This window comes from Atheta coriaria, unplaced genomic scaffold, assembly GCF_025399875.1.
Source record: "Atheta coriaria isolate IRGN ID8LTWV9N9 unplaced genomic scaffold, Caltech_Dcor_3.1 hic_scaffold_3_pilon, whole genome shotgun sequence".
NCBI lineage: Eukaryota > Metazoa > Arthropoda > Insecta > Coleoptera > Staphylinidae > Dalotia > Dalotia coriaria.
In genome coordinates, this window is record NW_027045445.1 from 2843047 (window position 1) to 2858309 (window position 15263).

A 15263-nucleotide genomic window follows, 5' to 3' on the forward strand; every position below is an offset into this window, starting at 1 on the left:
GCTACAAAAACACGCATCTTTACCTATGCTAACATCCAGATTAATGCCTATGCCTGCTAGTCATTTGCATTATGTATGTTTATATATTTGTGCCTCCTTCTTCGCCGCGTGCGGCGATGAGGCGCGTTCGTGCTTCGTTCTTGCGCTCCGTCCATCCTGTTCCTGGGGCACGATGCATCTCGGAGTGCTGCCCGCCATGGCTTTGTGTTCGCCAACGGTGTGTGTTGTGTATATTGAGACATTATTTCTTAAATTATCGACTCCGCCAGCTTGTTGTATTTGCGCGGGCCCGTACAACTATATTCGAAATGCTCAAATGACGTACGCACAACGCAAAACACTTTGCATTAAATTTAAATGAATTATGTGCAATTACTTTTAAACATTTTCATTTAGAGCATCCATGATACATAGCGAGTAAATTGAATACATAGAATTCCGTTTTATTTATAATAATCAATGTAATACTTTTCTTTAAATATCTTTGATGATTTACTAACCAACTTAACTCGATCAAAAATTTTAATGCATTGCAACAATCTTCCAAATAATTTGCGACTCGCTAATGACCGCAGCACTTAGCGTCGTCGCATAGCATCAGCAATGCAGATTATGCATTTTCATCGATTAATTAAGCAAAATTTAAATCGAAACTCTTGCTACGGCGACTTAAAATTCCGTCTCGAACTGGTCGTTATTGTTGATGATTATTTATTGATGACTGCAGTGCAAAAACTTCGCGTTGAAATTAAGCGTTTTCCGTAACCTCCAGTCAACCGTCACTGTCTCATTTCTGCCAATGTTGTGTCGTAAATTACTCGACTTAATAAGCATTAGAATATTAATTATTATCTTAACTCGTTCATAAATTATCGCTTTTCCACTACTGTCGCTTATTGAGCGTATCCAACGTCTAACTTTTAATTAGTTGGTATCGATGCAGTCATTCAACGTCTTCACGAGATAAACCTTTTTTTACAAAGTTTCATATTTACGAAAATATCAATACGATGATATGTTGATGAGACTTGGCTCTTTTTGTTAACTTACATCTTTCTCCCTCTATCTCTTTCTCTCAGGTTTTTAAATCGCAACTCGAAGCGTGTGTACTTGAGTGTGTGCGGCTTGCTCAGTCACATGCATATAATCAATACAAATAGTGGTCGTTTGCATAATTCGGCGATAAAAGTCCGCACTGCTTTAGACTTCGGCGCGACATCATTGTCGCTGTCAATCTTATATCACGCGCTAACTGGATCCCGACTACCTCCGCATCTCTCCACCCGTGCACTGCTAATAAACATTTCGAATTCCATTACAATAAAGATACTTTAATTTGACGGTACTTTGTTTATGCGTTATTGACGCTAATGCCGTTGCGCGCAACGGGCACGCGAGTGGCTAAATGGGAATTATTGAAATTGGCTCTTATTGCCCTGGTTACGATGCCATCAAAAACAATTAATTGAAAATACTATTTAAAAATATAATGTTTGCACCTAAGTTTATACGCAGTTAGATCAGATAAATTGATTACATTTGAAAATAGTTTATTGATTCGTTTGGTGGTCGCAATTGAAGTGAAGCGGAGCATAAAGTTGTTGTAACGAGTCTCTTTGTTCGAGATTGTTTATTCCTTCGTATGCGCTTATAATAATCGCCGACGCGCGCGGAGACGGGAGACGACCCGTTTGCCGCCAATGCCGCGCCGCCGTCGCCGCCGCCGACGCCTCCGCAGGCGCGTTTCGATGTGGATGAGAGACGCCGGCGTCGCGCGAAATAATATACAGACGCCGCGCGTCCCTTCTTGTCTATTTCGGTTGTAAAGCAGCTGAGTTATTGTTTCAGAGTGTCATAGTTTTGATATACGGACCATCAGGAGCGCGGAACGTCGCTGGCTTTTTACTGCGCCCTTCCCCGCGCGCCACCCTTCAATTGTCCTTTCCCGTGGCACTTTAGTGATATATGCTTCATTAGTCATAGTTTCCTACAGTCGCAATTTATAGACGTTCCAGAATAAACACGAATATTGAAATTTCCATAAATTACGTCTAAACGACGCGCACGCAAAAAACATCGAGCGATGTGCCACGAAATGACGACGAGCCTACAGACGTTGGAGACTTTAATTTATGTGTTTGTACTTTTTTCAGTGGGTGGCTGCGTTTTTTTTCTGCATGGTGATAGGTGATAGGCTTGGGTTCATTCGAACAACAAGGAATTACCTTCATCAACTTGCGATTACCGCGAATTAGTCTTCCCTTTCGTCCGATCGCTGCTGGTTCATCATTCCACTTCGAATTGTTTGACCACAGGATTTGTTTGCGGTAAAGTGTGGAAAAAAGGTTTATTTCATACAAATGAACAGAAAAATGTTTGCCAAGCTTTATTTTACACACAAAGCATGGAAAGCTTACAGAATTACCCGTTTTATGATCATTCAACAACTTTCTTGTCTTTAGTCTCCTGGTACATATTAAATATTTTTGAATTAGTGTATGTAGCGCACTCTACTGTTTAGAAGTAGGACTTATCGGATGGAGATTGGCTAGGTCTACATTTAGCAGTAGTTCACAACACCTTTATAAAATTCAATTTATATTCGTTCAAGCTATACATAAACTGCAATAATAGTTATCAAACCATATTTGAAGGTTCTTAAGGTTACTAATTTAGTTTTTAAAACTAAAATAATATTTTGTATGTATTTACTGAAAAAAAAAGGATTTTATAGTTAATCTAAAATATACATGTATTTTCAATTATTTTCATAAGATTAACTACTTCTGATAATCCTATATTATTTAGATGCAAATTTAAGAGTGTCAGTCATAAAATTGTAACGCTACAATAGATTTAAGAGGCATTATCAACTGCCTGCAATTGTCCAAATATCTACAATTGTACTGCTTACTGCTTAAGTTTCTACACTGTACCATATTGTTGCGAACTTACGTGTGTTCCGTGCAATCATTGCGCGCGCACACTCATCAAGGCGCAAGGCGCATTCAACGCACGCGGCTTCATTCGGATTCAGTCACTATAGTCAACACTATAGATGCGCATGTTTTGCGTCGCGCCACCTTACTTCTTGTGACTTAGATTCCTGCAATAATAGTAACTCGCTTGATAATCTAATTCAGTTAATTGTTAGATTTGACCCAGTATCGATGGAATGTTGCCATGCGAGTAGGGCATCAGTTCTCCATCTATTCGCTGGTAAGATTATAATTGAATTAATATTTGATTTAATAATCTTCGTATGTGCTCCTGGGTTAATGATCCTTTAATTGAAGCAGCCCTCGTGAAAATTCTGTTCATTGACTTGCATGGCAAATTTTATCGGATACTCATATTGGAATTGTGTTGGTTTCCTGCTCTCTGCGCTAAACGGTGTCAGTATGAAAACAACTTTTTATGGCGTTTTATCTCTTGCAATGTCCTCTTGTCATTGAAGTGTTCGAGTGCAGTACGAGTAGGAGTTGCAGTGTACGTACACAGTAAGCCGAGAATGAATTTAACAATTTTAAACTTAATATTTTTAAATGAGTGTTTACTTTCTTTCTTTCTGTTAGGGGCAGGTTAATGTTCTTTTCATATTTGTATAACATGAGAGTTGCTTTAGGCAATGAGCTATTGCTGCCGCCCAAAATAAGGCTCGAATTGTCTTAACATTGCTTCCTAATTCCATTTTGTTGGATTCAAGGTGAATATCCCACATTTTCTTGGGATTATATCACTTAAGTGATCTTTTCATATACTCGTAACATTTCATTCTTTTTCAAATGTCAACTTTCTACATTTTAAATTATTTAATATTATACAAATCCTGTTGCTTTGTGTTTCAGCTTACTATGGCTAAGGGAATAGTTTGTCACAATGGACGGGTTCGACAAAAATTATTTCCTTTATTTCTCTTATATTCTTCTTCTCGGGAGATTACCGGATTTCCTTCAAAATGTAAGTAATGTTAAGTCTCATTTCTGGAACATGACCAATTGTATTTTAAAACTGTTTTTAGATTTAACTTCTTAACTAGACTTTACGGAGATCTGGAATCAACAACAAATATAAGCACTAGGTATATCGGGCAGACAGTATTTCATGTTGAATAGTGTCAAACCTGTATTGGGCTTAAAAAAAGAGTCCTGAAACGTGGACAGATATATATGATTAATGTAATAAGCGTCAATGACTATGTCAAATGTGTATATTTATGTATATTGTAGTGATATCCTTAGATTGTGGATAGTAAGTACCCAAGGGAAGTAGTTATGTCTAGTATTACATTTGTTTGTTCCTTGTAGTTATTTCGTATCATATAACTTCCGTGACATTGTGAAAGTAGTGTTGTATTTGTACGTTTAAATTGTTATCCTTGCAAAATTGTATTAATTTATGGTTTATCTGGGTGCGCGTGTCCGTTGGCAATCAGTTATTGTTTCCCACATAAGAATAACTTGGATTTATAATTAATTCCTGCAAATGGACAACTTTAATGCACAGACAAAAAGTTTGTGAGTGCACGAATGGAATTTGCAATATCTCATACCTGATGTCGTAGGATAACCGTTTTTCACCAAATTGTAAGTATTAAAATTCTTTATCATTTTCAATTATAATTCGTGGGTTTATCCTTTGGGGAACCTAAGAAAATGCCCTTTGCGTGTTTTTCGATCCTCTAATTTTTATGGTTTTAGGTGTCTAGCGGGCGAACCTTATGTCTTAGGACAACCTCTTTTTTACCAAATTATAGGTATGAAAATTCTTTATCATTTTCAATTATAATTTGAGGGTTTATACCTTGGGAAACCAACGAAAATGCTCTTTTGTGTTTTTTGATCCTCTAATTTTTATGGTTTTAGGTGTATAGCGGGCGAATCTTATGTCGCAGGACAACCGTTTTTTCACCAAATTGTAAGTATTAAAATTCTTTATCATTTTCAATTATAATTTGAGGGTTTATACCTTGGGAAACCAACGAAAATGCTCTTTTGTGTTTTTTGATCCTCTAATTTTTATGGTTTTAGGTGTATAGCGGGCGAACCTTATGTCACGGGACAACCACATTTTCACCGAATTATAGGTATTAAAATTCTTTATCATTTTCAATTATAATTTGTGGGTTTATCTCTTGGGAAACCTACGAAAATGCCCTTTTTCTGTTTTTTGATACTCTAATTTTTATGGTTTTAGGTGCCTAGCGGGCGAACCTTATGCCGGAGGACAACCGTTTTTTCAGCAAATTATAGGTATGAAAATTCTTTATCATTTTCAATTATAATTTGTGGCTTTATACTTTGGGAAACCTGCGAAAATGCTCTTTTTGTGTTTTTTGATCCTCTAATTTTTATGGTTTTAGGTGTATAGCGGGCGAACCTTATGTCGTAGGACAACCGTATTTTCACCAAATTATAGGTATTAAAATTCTTTATCATTTTCAATTATAATTTGTGGGTTTATCCCTTGGGAAACCTACGAAAATGCCCTTTTTCTGTTTTTTGATACTCTAATTTATATGGTTTTAGGTGTCTAGCGGGCGAACCTTATGCCGGAGGACAACCGTTTTTTCAGCAAATTATAGGTATGAAAATTCTTTATCATTTTCAATAATAATTTGTGAGTTTATACTTTGGGAAACCTGCGAAAATGCTCTTTTTGTGTTTTTTTGATCCTCTAATTTTTATGGTTTTAGGTGTATAGCGAGTGAACCTTATGTCGTAGGACAACCGTATTTTCATCAAATTATAGGTATTAAAATTCCTTATTATTTCAATTATAATTTATGGGTTTATCCCTATTGATACCTACGAAAATGCCCGAAAAGTACGATAGTTTAACTGTTTCAATTAAACAAACATACTTTCTGTTATTGCGTTGTTGTTTTCAACTTACGAACATGGATTGTTGCCCCTCTAACTGTGGGTCAATTATCAATTCTCGTTCTTGTTTAGTCCGGCTTAGTCGTTCCTGCGCCGTGGTGTGGTGTACACGTGTTTTCTTCATGAATCAAACTTTGTGACAATTGTTAGCGTTACTACAGATTTTAATTCTGTAATTGAACTAGAATTGGTCGACATTTAGTACTCGTAATAACAGACCAGTGTGGTAGTTATTTGTGGGACGTGCGTGGTGGCCGTCGGATAAGTACGTTTGCGTGGCTAAGCATATTTGTTGTTCAGGTATTTAATTTATGTGATTGCACGCTGCTGTCTTTATCAATCGTGGATTAATTCACCTGTGCGTGTCCGTTGGCAATCAGTTATCGTTTCGCACATAAGAATAACTTGGATTAATAATTAATTACTGCAAATGTACAACTTTGATGCTCAGACAAAAAAGTTTGTAAATGCACGAATGGAGTTTGCAATATCTATTGCTGAAGTGTTGGAGATGTGCATATTTTAAGGCATGTTTTGACTACTCCCGAATTTACTAGCTGTCGATATTTTTTTATTTATAAAATGTATCTATTATTATTGTTCTCAATAAAAAACTATGTAAAATTATGTACACAATGTAAAGTTATAATTTCATGCATATTTCTTTATGGTATCCTCTTTGTCGTTTCCAGTATTGACGTCGTAAGTCATGTTTCCTATAAGTCTTATGCGCGTGGAGCGAGAGCAGCATAGTTGAGCTGTGTTGTTGTTTTTAAAAAGTTGAATCAAGTAAAAACATAAATAGAAGAATCAAATATTAATGATAAAAACACTCGGTGGTCGAGTGGGTACGTGCACCTGCTAGCATGCTAGTAGACACGGATCGAATCTCAATTGTAGAAGGCATTTTTCTCAAATATAAAAATTACAGGTGTAATTTGGGTTGCATATATGAATTGCAACGAAATATAAGAGAAATTGAAATACAAGTGAAGCAATATGAGAAATAAGAAAGCAGCAAGTGGAGGAACAGAGAAATAGAAGAAGAAGAAGAAGGAGTAGTAAAGAATAGGAGAAGATAGAAGGAAGAGAACAGAGAGTAGAGTAGAGAAGAGGAGGAGATAGAGGAAAGAGCACAGGAGTGGATCAGATTTTTAAATTTTTTGGCACGTGTCGTTATAAGACAGTCTACGCCCACTGCTTCGATGCGTCTATTGCTCCCGGCCCAACCTACAGCTACGATGTCTCTGCGCTTCATCCCCGAAATTATCAGGCATATCAACAATTTTTATGGTGGGGGATCACCCCCAGAGAGAGGGAACTCCTTATAAGGACAATCCTTATAAGGTCTTGTAAAAATATTTCTAAGTTTTAAGTCGCCTCAAGAGAGGTGACACTTAAAAATATTCTTACAAGTTCTCACCTGTAGCTGAAATGAAAGAAGGAGCACACAAATCACACAGGATACCTTCACAATTTTTATAGTGGGGATCATCCCCTGAGAGAGGGAACTCTCTTAGAGACCTGTTCCTGAAATGATAGAAGAGGTACACAAATCAAAGAAGTCAATATATTTTACTATTTCTTTATTAACAATAGAATACAAGTTTATATTTTACAAGTCAACAGAGTACATGTCGCCATATTGAAACAGGACTTACGACCTGCATAGCCGCGCACATGCAAGCAAGTTACACTTCGCAAAGTACTACCGGGATAATGAAATTAGAAAATCGCTAAATTTTCTATGTGATTGAAAATGAAAACAAATATACAGAGTGTTACAAAAGGAAAATTTAAAGTGCAAAGAAAAAACTTTCAACACTACAAACGCCGCTCGTTTGCACTCGATGGTCAGGAAAACTAATATACAGGGTGTTCCAGAAAGAAAATTCAAAGTGACAGAAGCTAAAATCTAATAAAAGTCAAAGTTAAATTATCAAGGATGTGAAGGAAAACGATTATACAGGGTGTCACAAATATAAAATTCAACGTTCAAAGACGAAAGCATTTAAACACTACAAATATTGCTAGTTTTCAACCGATGCTCCGGAAAACTAATAAACAGGGTGATACAAAATGCAAATTCGAAGTGCAAAAAAGACCGCCTTAAAACAGCGGAAGCAAAATTTTCACCGACACAAAGAAAATCAAATATACAAGGTGTTCCAGAAAGAAAATCCCATGTTGAAAACAAAGAACACTCAAAACTCACAAATATAGGCGATTTCCTGCGTACTTTTGGAAAAACTTGTATACAGCGTGTTACAAAAAAAAATTGAAAAACTACAAATATGGTCATAAAATATATATATATATATATACAACAAAGAAAAACGAATATACAGAGTGTTACAAAAAGAAAATAAATTGTTCAAAGAAGGAAACAACAACTGGAATAACAAATTTAGAAAACTTATAATAGGAAATCAAGAAAAACAAACATACTGGGTGATACAAACAGGATATTCCTAAATTTAAAAATAAAATACAAAGTTTAAGTAGAAAATGACCCGGATACGACAAATTGTCACTTTTACATTAGAAAGCAAGGAACAGTAATACATAAGGTGATACAAGAAGAAAATCGCTACCTTTAATAAGAAAATTCAACATTTTCCATGCTTGGAATTAAATTCACGATTAGAGAGGGTGACATAACGAAAATACAATTACATTTTAATTTAAGAATAAAGAGCTAGAAGAAAAATCCAAGAAAATTTAAACTAATACCTATTTCTTTCAGAATACGAGTCAAGCAATGGAAAGGTAGGGAAGCTATATAATAAATAAAACATCAATATGAATTTTATCTCAATCTCGAAATTATCTTTGCGTCTTTAAAGAATATATTACTCGCAATAATTAATTGCCAAACTAAGAAAATACGTCAACGAACATGCAGAATTATGAAATAAAAAGAAAATGCGAGCAATTAAAAATTCACGTTATTAAACTGATGATTGACATGACCATACTCTGCGGGTAGATCGAAGTCGCATCCGACGGCACGCATCAATTTTGTGTAATTACGGTACACACGTCACATGTGATTTAAGATAAATATGTAATTATGATGTTATAACTTATACAAACTTACCAGTGCATCAGGTAATCAAAAAAAGTACTGAAACAGAAAAAAACACGTGTGTGAGAACTCGCACTATAATGCACACTTCTTTAAAATTTTTGTCGAATAATGAACATGTACTATTTTAACACACAATTTTCCCGGAATATCCTGCCAAGGATAGCCGTTAATTACACTTACATAAAATTACGAATAGGATACATATTTCTAATTCCAATTCTCAGCATCGAAATAATTCAATAATAACGCCCACACATGTAAACACGAGTTTTATAATCATTATATGCGCAAATCATCCTTAGCAAAACACTCTACATGTCTGTTGTCACTAGGTGCAGTTATTAATGCTGATTTTTAATAAATAATAAAATGTAATGTAATCGGAATGAAAGAAAGAATGATGCCGAGCCGCGTGCAGGTAAGAACAGACTGAACCGGTCGAACGTTCGTAGCGTGAGGCAGCATTACGTTTATAGCGATATAAAAACTTGTTTATACACAAACCCCGATAAGCGTGTAAAATTGAAATAGAACATTTCTGATATGCACTAAAATAAAATAAAATATAATATTTCATTACATCAGTTGTAAATTTCGGCGCATTCGGTTCGCGTATTATACTAACGAAACTACAATTCCTAGCGCAACAAGTACTACAGCGCACACACACGACTTTCAATATAACTCGCGTTACGGAATTTTCTCGCTATAAATTTTGATACAGGGCGATATAGAATTAAAATATGCATCTAGAAAAATTATTCCAAACTTAGTCTGACACCGCGTTCACGTGTTATACTAAAAAACTACAATTCCTAGCGCAATGAGTACTACGGCGCACACACACAGATTTAAATATAACGCGCGTTACGGAATTTTATCGCAAGAAATTTCAATACTGGGAGATACAGAATTAAATTCCACGTCAAGAGAAATTATTCCGAACTTAGTTTAAAGCCGCGTTCGCGTGTTATACTAAAAAAACTACAATTCCTAGCGTAAAGAGTACTAGTGCGTATACACACAACTATCAATATAACTCGCGTTACGGAATTTTCTCGCAATAAATTTCAATACAGGGAGATACAAAATTAAATTCTGCGTCAGGGGAAATTATTCCGAACTTAGTTTGACGCCGCGTTCTCGTGTTATACTGAAAAAAAAAACTACAATTTCTAGCGCAACGAGTACTAGTGCGTATACATACAACTATGAATATAACACGCGTTACGGAATTTTCTCGCTATAAATTTCGATACAGGGAGATACAGAATTAAATTCTCCCTCAGAGGAAATTATTCCGAACTTAGTTTGATGTCGCGTTCGCGTGTTACACTAAAAAAAAAAACTACAATTCCTAGCGCAACGAGTACTACAGCGCACACACAACACCACTTTCAATGTAACTCGCGTTACGAAATTTTCTCGCAATAAATTTCTATACAGGGAGATACAGAATTAAATTCCGCATCTAGGAAAATTATTTCGAAATTATTGTGAGACCGCATTTGCGAGTTACACTAAAAAAAACTACAATTCCTAGTGAAACCAGTACTACGGCTCACACACACACAACTTTTAATATAACTCGCATTACGGAATTTTCTTGCAATCAATTTCTATACAGGGATATACAGAATTAAATTCTGCATCGCGGTGGAACGGGAAAAAAAACTACGTAAATAAACTTATGTACGACGCAGGAATTAAAATAAAAAAGATAATTAAATTATAAACATACCAATACAGATCACATCGTACTCCAAGGCACGGCAAATACTGAAAATAAGAAAAGAAAACATTATATTCATGTAATATTATATTCAAACAGCGGAGAAACGGTCGCGAAGTCGGCGCGTCGACGGCGCGCGACCATGAGCTCGCGCTCGTGCAATTCGCATTGCATTTGGCACGTTACCTACAATCGAAACTGAAATATGATGTAGCAATAAACGGCGTGAGGTGATGACAACGACGACACACGGCAATGCGATAAGAAAGTGTGAATTGTGTTCAAAACAAACACAAGACTCGTGTCGATTGCTCACGAATTTTGGGCCACGCTAGGGCCATCTATGAATGATACAGTAGTTTCAAAATTTAGATTATTAAAAAGTAATGAAAAATTTGATTTGTGTAATTCTGATTTCTTATGCTGACAGAGCCAGATTTTACATAAAATATTTAAGTGATATCTGCTTAAGTGATCTGCTAATAATAAAAATGTTTTGCTGATGATGATTTTCATAATAAACTATTACACCTAATGTAAAATTGTAAGTTATATTCATGATTAACGAATTGAAGAATACTAGCTTAAATTTACGATGGCAATATAAACTACAACGATGTGATGTCTGCAGGTAAAAAAATTTATCTCTTGTGCGAATTCGCGTGGTCGCACACGGACACGGTGTGCACTCACTACCACCGACAAGCTATATTTAATGCGAAAACGTGCATCGTAGTGCCATCTAACCGACTATTAAGCCCAAAGGCACCTCCTAAAGCAGCAACATGGCAGCAATATGCATCTGATTGACCTAGCGACCGACAACGTCACACAAAAAACAGAAAAACCTCAGCAATCTTATAATTTGAAATATTAACATCAAAAACGAGCAAAAAAATAACATTGTTAAATTGGATATCTATATATACTTGATAATTTATTTCCACGATTTCCGACAGTGTAGTTTAGTTTAGTTCTAAACTAAAAGAGATATCAACCAGAAAATTGTAGATTATGGAAGGCTGGAAAATTCTCTACCAGATAAAAATATATTATAATTATACTTCCAACAGTAAAAGGTCAAAAAAAGCCACTAAAAGTACTAGAAAGTGACATTTTTCAATTTTTGCCCATTTTATTCAATCGCGAATATCTCGTAAACTAAAAGAGATAATTAAGATCCGACCGCAGCGTCTTAATCTACGGACTATTCTCTACAAGATATGCTAGTTAAAACGGAAAGAGACAGCTGCCAACAAATTACTGATTATGAAAGATAGTCACTTCTACCGCTGCCCTTGTACGGTGCCCTGAACACGAGTCATTTCTAGCGCTACCCTCATACGGTGCCCAGAATACGAGTCACTTCTACCGCTGCCCTTGTACGGTGCCCTGAACACGAGTCACTTCTACCGCTGCCGTCATACGGTGCCCTTAACACGAGTCACTTCTATCGCTACCCTCATACGGTGCCCTGAACACGAATCACTTCTACCGCTACCATCATACGGTGCCCTGAATACGAGTCACTTCTACCGCTACGCTCCTACGGTGCCCTGTACACGGGTCACTTCTACCGCTACCCTCATACGGTGCCCTGAACACGAGTCACTTCTACCGCTACCCTCATACGGTGCCCTGAATACGAGTCACTTCTACCGCTACCCTACTCCGGTAAACCGAATGAGACTCAACTATACAATTGCGATTAATTGCAATATAACTAAATAAACAAGAAAAAATCAACGTTCTTGACATATTCGAGTCAATAAACGATAATAGTGCACATCTTTTAAACTAAAAGCAATGGAGACCAACGGATTGAAAGTTATGAAAGATTAGAAAATTCTGCATTAGATAAGAATTTAAAATTATTTACTTTCGTGGGATAAAAGGACGATAAATGTGACTAAAAGTCCAATTTTTCTTTTTTGAATTGCGAATATCTCCTAATTGTGTCCGACCGTGCCGGTCGTCTAGTTTGTGTCACCGGTAGGCAGGGCTGTCGAGCGTCAACGCGGGCCCCGGCAATCGTTAATTTTTTTTGCAAATTTTTTTCTGCTTGCAAATTAAGAGGGTACAGCCGGGCCCTTGGAAACTTATCCCAATTGACCCCCCACCCCTTTCATTGGCTCTGCAGGTAGGTAGTACGTGATAAATAGAAAACTTGTTTATAAACCGCAAATGTAAATTTGACGGAAAAAGATAGGATAGAAGAATAGATAATTGAATTATAAACTTACCAGTGTACAGCTTATCAGACCGCCAGGCACAACGAATGCTGTAACTAAACGAAAACATAAATTAAAACAAAAATATTTCATACAATTGCATTATGTTATAATTAACAATCAACACAAAATAAACAATCTGTGCTGTTTAGTTAAAAAAATAGTTACAGGAGTCTGAAGGATCTTTCATAATGATGAGAATCAACATGGGGGCGATATATATCCGATTAATTTAGTAACCAAAACCCAACACAACGCCGAGTGAATAATGTTATCAAATCCACTAACACGTGACTTGTAATAAACATAACAAACGCGATCAAAAACCGGCGTTTCCGAACAAAATTTAAAATAAATTAATTTATTGGGGTTAAAGGTCTAAAAACGCGACTAAACGTGCTAAAAATTGCAATTTTTCAATTGCGAATATCTCGTAAACTAAAAGAGATAGAAAGGAACGATTCGCAGAGTATTAATCTACGGATAATTCTCCATGAAATAAGCTAGCTAAAATGAAAATTTAAGAAATGAAATTTTAATTCATTTGAAAAAAATGTGCAAAATCGTGAAAGTTTGCGAGGAAATTTATGGCATTTCCGACGTAATCTTGGGTAGTTGCAAGGGCGCATCTTATAAAATGACTCTCGCATTATACAAATTGGAAAAAATCATGCAAATCGCATGAACGGTTCGCGAGAAACAGCCAAATTTCCACCGAGTGTTTCGAAAATTCATTGAAATCGTAAAAGTTTGAGAACGATTCTATGGCACTTACGACGTGATTTCGGGGGGTTACAAGAGTACATCTTATAAAATGACTCTCGCCCTATGCAAATTTGAAGAAATCATCCAAATCGCATAACGACTCGTGAAATACAGCCGAATTTCCACCGTGTGTTTCAAAAATTCACAAAAGTCACAGATGTTTGAAAGCCAATAGAAGGCACTTCTAGCGTGATTTTGGGGGACCGCAAGGTCGCCTCTTAAAGAATAACTCTCGCACTATCTAAATTTGAAAGAATCATTGAAATCGCATAAACCCCGAGATACATCCAAATTTCCACTGCGTGTTTCAAAAATTTACAAAAATCGTAAATGTATGCGAAATATTTTAAGGCACTTTTCGCTAAATTTCTGGGGGCGGCTATATCGCATCATATAAAATACCTCTCGCGCGATGTAAATTTTTAGAATCATTGAAATCGCACGAATGGTTCCGAGATACATTTCCACCGCGTGTTTTAAAAATTCTCGTTGAAGAGCGAATTTAAGGCACTATTAGCGATATTTACGGTGACGCAAATCTCTTAATCTCTTATGTATCATCATTATGTAACATCTCTTGTTTTGCATACTCGTATTTAGATCGCGCGAGAGTTGTTGGTAACGAATGTAACGATACACCGTTGTTACCCCCAAAAATACGCCCAAATTAGGAAAAAAAAAACCAATTGTGTATATTACATGCTCTACTGTAAACATTGTAAACGGTACGAAAACAGTGCAAGAGGTGGACGCCATATAAAAGTTGTTTACACACAACTGATAAGCGCGGAGGAGAAACAAAAACAAATACCTACATTGTGGGAACCGGATAAATTTCGCGAAGTTGAAATAAAGCATGGAATTGATAGTTAATTTTCTCGATCGCACACAAGATTAAAGAGCAATATAATAACGCCCTATTGTATAGGTGACGGTGTTATAAAGATTTTATTTTAAAATGCGAAAACAAATGATAAATGTTAATTCAAACTTACCAATGCGTCGATGGTGAACTGTATCTGATGTCCCATGTGGTTGGCAGCAGCCACAAGCTGGTGGATCATGAGTACACGATACCATTAAAACGCCCTGGTCACTATAACTTATTATTAATTACGATCGATGGAAATCAAATAATATTCACAAGAAATATGGCGCCGCGTCGCGAAAAACGTACACGGTCAACCGGTGACTACGCGACCACGCTACGCTAACAGCTCACGATCCTCACGATGCATGCTACGACACGATAAGATCAACTCGACTCGACTTAAACCGCGTGCGCGAAAGAATAAACTGACCCCTCGCGGATATATTACTGCGCAGTAAGGTGTAATCACACGGTGCAATGTAATGCGTATATAGTCTACATTCAATGCACTAACTACTATATGCTAACTACAATCCAAAATGTACAGTGATGGCATGTTTATGCATTTGTCTGTTATAGACACGATACTTTGTTATGCCGACGTTGACAATTTAATATCATCCCTACACCACAATAAGTTTGTATCTTGTACTACCACATAAATAATGTGTAAACTTCAAATATAAATTTG

General features: G+C 36.3%; 1 protein-coding gene and 1 long non-coding RNA gene across 15 annotated transcripts in view; one reads left to right on the forward strand and one right to left on the reverse strand.

Annotated features, from left to right (window-relative positions):
- Positions 1-6509, forward strand: part of LOC135803720 (zinc finger protein 184) — a 76645-nt gene extending 70136 nt beyond the window's left edge. For 2 of the 14 annotated variants that reach the window (XM_065317399.1, XM_065317398.1), the window contains 9 exons: positions 3849-3960; positions 4022-4586; positions 4701-4756; positions 4866-4917; positions 5031-5086; positions 5197-5252; positions 5363-5418; positions 5529-5584; positions 5696-6509. The gene's annotated coding sequence lies outside the window, so the exon portion shown is untranslated. Of the gene's footprint in view, positions 1-2153; positions 2328-2350; positions 3220-3296; positions 3501-3575; positions 3707-3848; positions 3961-4021; positions 4587-4700; positions 4757-4865; positions 4918-5030; positions 5087-5196; positions 5253-5362; positions 5419-5528; positions 5585-5695 lie in introns of those variants that run through there. The other 12 variants (XR_010550852.1, XR_010550851.1, XR_010550853.1 and 9 more) reach the window with 12 other exon arrangements.
- A 942-nt stretch (positions 6510-7451) lies between these two features.
- On the reverse strand, positions 7452-15137 carry LOC135804055 (uncharacterized). The gene is made up of 4 exons (XR_010550963.1): positions 14697-15137; positions 12949-12992; positions 10715-10752; positions 7452-9009 (listed from the first exon to the last, which is right to left on the reverse strand). It is a non-coding gene; the product is annotated as an uncharacterized lncRNA (long non-coding RNA).
- Between the last annotated feature and the right edge of the window lie 126 nt (positions 15138-15263).